This window comes from Patella vulgata, chromosome 2 (assembly GCF_932274485.2).
Source record: "Patella vulgata chromosome 2, xgPatVulg1.2, whole genome shotgun sequence".
In the NCBI taxonomy this organism is placed as follows: Eukaryota; Metazoa; Mollusca; class Gastropoda; family Patellidae; genus Patella; species Patella vulgata.
In genome coordinates, this window is record NC_065880.2 from 36,484,982 (window position 1) to 36,490,993 (window position 6,012).

The window sequence follows — 6,012 nt, forward strand, 5'->3', positions numbered from 1 at the left end:
AAGTACATATATAAAATATGTATTATTCATTTTGTTAACTAAACCATGTTTATATTCATAGACATGTTATCTGGTTCCGTGTCACTAAATAAAACTAATCACGGACATGGCTAATTAATAAAATAAAATGTCCAGAATTAACCTAACCGCTGAACCTGTAAAATTACATTTACAAACTATGTCCATTGTATCATGTTTCGTCCAAGATTAAAGATCAAGCCATATCCAAATAACATCAGATTCGTCATTTTATATAATAAACAAGTAACAAGTAACAAGTCAGAAAGAATGAGGGGCGGGGGGGAGGTCGTTTTTTTTCCTTGAGGTTTCTTGGGTTTTATTTTTTCTTTAAAAAATTTCTGTATCATAAGGCCTGTCATTGAGTCAACTGGCGTGGTTTCGAATCCCCGGTTGTACGTGATAAGGAGTAGGGTCGCCTGTTCAACCTCGTTGGTTTTCTCAGGGTCTTCCGGTTTCCCCCCGCTGCTAAAGATCCCTGAAATAAAATTAAAACGATATGTTAGTCCCGAAATGACCAAGTCTGTGTCGAGGGGACGTTAAACCCCATTCTCTCTCTCTGTCTCTCTCTCTCTCTCTCTCTCTGTCTCTCTCATGTGCAGCCCTTGTCGTGATATAATATTAATATATAATACCAATGAAAATATTTCATTAATTTATATGGATTCAATTCACTTGCTCATATAAAACAACAAAAAATGTGTCACCTATGTGAACTCTTCAACTAACAGGTCATAATATATAAATATACGCGATTTTTTTTTTTTTTTTTTTTCATCTTCTTCTTCTTAAGATCTAATGTCTTTGTCAATAACATGTAACATGTGAAATAAGACTGTGATGTGTGATGTGGGTAAATGCATATTTAAACAAAGTAAATTTGTTATGCGCGGATTCAGGATTCTGTAAACAGCCTGGCGATGAGGCTAATTCAGAAAAGGCATTTTTTGGGGGACTATGCACCAAGAGACCATCAAAAAGGGCGATTTTACTTTGTTATTAACCGAGTCCCAGTAAATATTTTGCTAGGCGAAAGACCTGTCAAGGAACCACGCCTAATCTTTCGGTTAGGACAGAAAACGAAATTCTGCGTCTTCAATAGCCCGGTCTAAAAATTAAAGAAAAAGAATACTTTTAAGAACAACTGACATGTATTACGGGTGGTGGTATATACAGTGCAAGTCACTCCCATATATAACCTAAACCTTATCGTCAGTATTAAGTAACTTTTAATCCTCTTAGTTTCTGAACTTGGTCTAACCTATAATTCTAGAAAACCGCAATTAATGTTGCGAATCTAAGTAAATAAAAGTTGAGTAAGTGATCTTGATAAAAACTAAATAATTATTTCAATAATCATACAACGTTTTGTTATCGTAAGTGTTTGATGTACACATGGTCTCTGTGGGAAAAGGCTTTTCGAGGAGGTGTGATAAGGCATGTATACTTATGTATGACTAAACATCGGAACGTAATATCTATATACTATCACAGGTGGACGAATAGGGCCCTGGATTTTTAAATTTGTTTTAGGCGAAGGGGGGTCTCATGTCACCCCACCACTCTTTGACTTTGGATCCGCACGTCTTGTTTTTGTATAAATTCAGGGCACAGCTAGAGAGGGAATTCTGGATTCAATCTATTAAAGTATATCATGCTGCGAGTCCTCAATAACAGGAAGACGTTACATCATTATGCTCTCTGTTTTATATATACTCTTCAAAAAAGTAGGGGATATTGAAATGCAAATACCTATGCAGGTTGTGATATGATAAATGGTCATGGACACTTGACATGCTTTGAGAGTATGTTCACAGATGAAGAACTTATCGCCCCAACAGAAATGAAATGAAATGAAATGAAATGGGGTTTAACGTCCTACTGTTCTGCTCCTAACCTGGGCTAATGAAGACGGGCATACGCCATACAGTGTGCTATGAGGGAAATTTTGCCCGGACAGCGGCACTACGGCCTACTCTTATATCGAATTCCAACTGCCAAGGGATCTTTTACGTGCACGCCAATGTGTACACGGGACCTCGGTGTTTCGTCCCATCCGAACGACTAGACAGCTTTCCTTGTCAGCCCCTCCGTCCTGCATCACTGACAAGGGAGAACCACGCCGGAAAATCTGGATGAACTTTCTCGGCCAATGCAGGGATCGAACACCCGACCTCCAGGCTAGCGAGCTAGCGTCTTACCCACTTAGGCACGTGACCCCCCGCCCCAACAGAACCACCGAGCTGCACATGCGACACGCAATAGCGCCATACACGTGGGAGGGGTTCATTGTCAAATTTGACACTTCAAAGAAGGGTTGATGAAAACTGCCGCGTGCTGGTTTATCTATCCATGTTTGCTTTCCTATCGGTTCTTGCATAAGATTTACTGTTTAGCGTATCTTTGCTTAAGTGTGTTACGTTTAATTTGACCGGGAGACGTGTTCGTCGACGTCAACGTCAACCGACAACACTGCAAGAAATGGCCGTGGCACTGCAAGAGGAGTGTGTCAGATTGTCCCAAATCGTGGTTAGACGGATGATTAGGAGCATGCCACGACGAATTGCTGAATGTCTGAGGATTGGTGGAGCAATTATTCATTATTAAGACTAAAATCAAAAACGTCCACATTCACTTTTCACGGTGTTTCTCTTTGCGAGATAAAGTAGCTAAGTCTCTAACTCAATATCATCCAAAATCTTCCGACATTGAAAACACGATTTATTTGTCGGTTTAAATCAACATTGATGTTGTGATCTTACCGGGAAAAGATGGCCTTCTGATATCCAATATTTAAGACAAAATTAACATTTTACAATTGGTACTACCATAATACGTTCGGCGATATTTGTAATAAGGGACTCAAAAAACGAGGCTAGGCATATTCCACAAGTCATGTCAAACGGTGACGCTATATTCTTATCTGGAGAGCATGCCCAATAAATACTATCGGCGTAGACTGGAATAACCAGAAGCTAGAGATTGAAATTCGATTGAGAATACTGGCGTATTTCGCCGAACCTAACTGATTAAAAATTACAGTAAAAACGGAAACGATTGAATGTAAATCAATTTATATACATTCATATTACATTATTGTATGCGTTGCGACCCATTTGTGTCAATTTCTAGGTCCCAAATATTAGCGACTTAGCTCCTTTAAATGGGGCCGTCAGATAAGCCGCCCAAATGAACTGTTTATGTTCATGTGCAATGTAGGCAATTGGTCTGTTATTAACATACACTGGTTACCTCTAATAAAAACAGCAGTGCATTTCCGCAGTTTTGTATTGTTTCTGAATATCCCCTACTTTTTTGAAGAGTATATATATATAACATAAAGCATCAAAGCTTTTTGTTTTTGAACATAGCGAGGAACATTTAGAATAGCAAAATAGAGGAAAACATTAAAATAGGAGTTTTTGACCACCCACAATTACTACAATAACCTCGCAGTTTCTCATTTAATTAATCTCATTGATGTTTCGTGGACTGTGAATCCAAGCTTGTTGTAGAAGATGACACACATTCAGTTGTGTTTAGAACATTTATTTCATTTTATGATCAATTCTTGTGAAAATATGCCCTTATGAAAGTTATGCCAAATCACCATTTTCGCTTGTTTCGTGGTATTTTGATCACGATCAAGATACTGACTGCACTATTAATCATTATTATACACAGAAAAATCCGAGTATGGTCACAAACGTTGTCGTTTTATTTATATGCAGTTCAAGCGAAGGTCGGTATATTCTCATAATGGTCACCATTAACATACACTTCCAATATGTCTGTCGTAGAGGGGACATAATAAAATACAACAGATAAATCCGATAAACGCTCTAAATCCAGTGTCCCCAATAAATTCACCTTTATAGAACACTATTTCGAAACACTTTTTGAATACATAAAACGCGTCTTCCATCTTTCAGAACAGTTTGTGTTCACTCTCAGATACGTTCAGTTTTGAATGCTTTTGGTTTAGAACAAATAAGGTGCGTAAAATGTTGTTATTTTAGAACACTACAAATTGGTCCTAGAATACAAGAAGGTGTTCAACGGAGTGAGGCAGATAATGAATACTGTTTTCTCTGGCCATAATTTTGAACACCGTTCGTTCAACACTTCACACACGGGGAGGGGGGGGGGCAAGAATCCGTTAGATTTACAGTGTACTATATACCTGTAAGAAAAACCTCTTCAGGTTGATATAGTTTCTTTTCAATCTGCCTTTTCAATAATAAAAATAGAATTACTAGCCAAAATACATTATTTTCTTTATTTAAAACGAAAAGACATACTTAAATTTGCTCGTTCTCTTATATGAGATATCAAGGACAAAGTTGTTTCTGGGGTGTTTTATGTTATGAAAGCTTATTGGTTTTGTTAAAATTATTACAATTCTTTTTTGTGTGTGTATCCTGTCAGACTTGTATCTCAGAATCTAACCATAAGATCTTTCTGAAACTTTTATCTATACCCCCCCCCCCCCCCACACACACACACACACTCCCAGAATGGGTGGTGGCTTTTGTTTCAATATATTTTCAAAGTGTTATACGAATCCGAAATCACCGAATTTAACGAACAAAAAAATTGACCTACATAGCTGTAACTAATCCTTTTTTCTTTGAGTACCTTGAAAAAATCCATTTTCACCTGCAATTTTTGAATTTCGAAAATTCGTCGCTGTGATTTCGTCCCGGAAGTTCAGACCAACTTAACAACTTCATTAATATTTGCACGATTTTCATGACAATCGACAAAAAGTAGGTCAGATTGCCTTGAAAAAAAAACTATTTCTGTACTAGCTAAGACACTAATGATGCTCACACATTATGGAGTTTGTCTATGGAGCCGGAAGTGCCACCATCTTGAAACTTGAAAAGTCCCTAATGCTTTTGTGATATTTAACTTACAGACATAGGAGTTACGTTTTATGAATCTTTGAAGAAATGCCTAAAAGGGTAACAGCAGAATTTCGATTTCAGTCAACTGATGGTCAGTATTTTGAATTGAATATGAAAAAAGTGAAAAATCCACAATAACTGGCGTGAAAATAAACAGAATAGCCCGTAGTTTGAAGAATTCATTGCACATTTCCGAAATGAATACATTTCTGGATAGCCGGGATCTGGGTCCAATTTTTGATATTTCAAAATTTCGAATTTCGTCTTTGACCCTTTTCGTGCCGACAAAGTTATTTACAGGACAATTTATTTCATTAATTTTTCAAATTTACAAATTTGACCTAAATATTCGAACAACTGAGGTCAATCTGTTTCCAAAAATATAAGTTCCATTCAAAGTTATCTCATTTCATTTTTCGATATTTTGTCGCCAATTTTTAGTTCTTTCCCGCCATCTTCATTTCATTTTCTGATCCGCCCCGTTTATAACCTGCTTGATCCCCTTTTTCTGAAACTTCTGGAACGAGAAGTCAATCCGATTAGTTTTCGCCCGGGTGAAATGTTTCTCCCTATATTGAGGCTTATAACTTCGCGAGTTTTTGACCGATTTTAATAATTACTTTTTCGTGTTCTAATCCACGACACGTGACGATGAATATGAATATGAAAGCTTTAATATCTGCATCACACGCAGTAGCAGATCTAGTTTGTTTTTAAAATTGCTTGATTTCATTTCAATTTCATTTATATTCTCTTGCAATATGTATATAATTACTGTCTATGCTGTATTATGTATCGTTTGTTCTGTCTATATTCTGTTGAGCAGTTATCCGACAACATGATTTTGAAGCCATTATATATTTATCTCGACTAAATGTCATAAATGATAAATAGTTTCCAATTTAATACTGAAATAATTAATACCATTTCTGTAAATATAACTTCTACTTTATTTTTTTTCTCACACGCTGTTCCTTGCCATAAATGTAACATGTAATGTTAACTAGACACGTTATTATGTCTATTCACATCTCTCATGAAATATTTATAGTTTATTGTTATACATATATAAAATATACGTGCG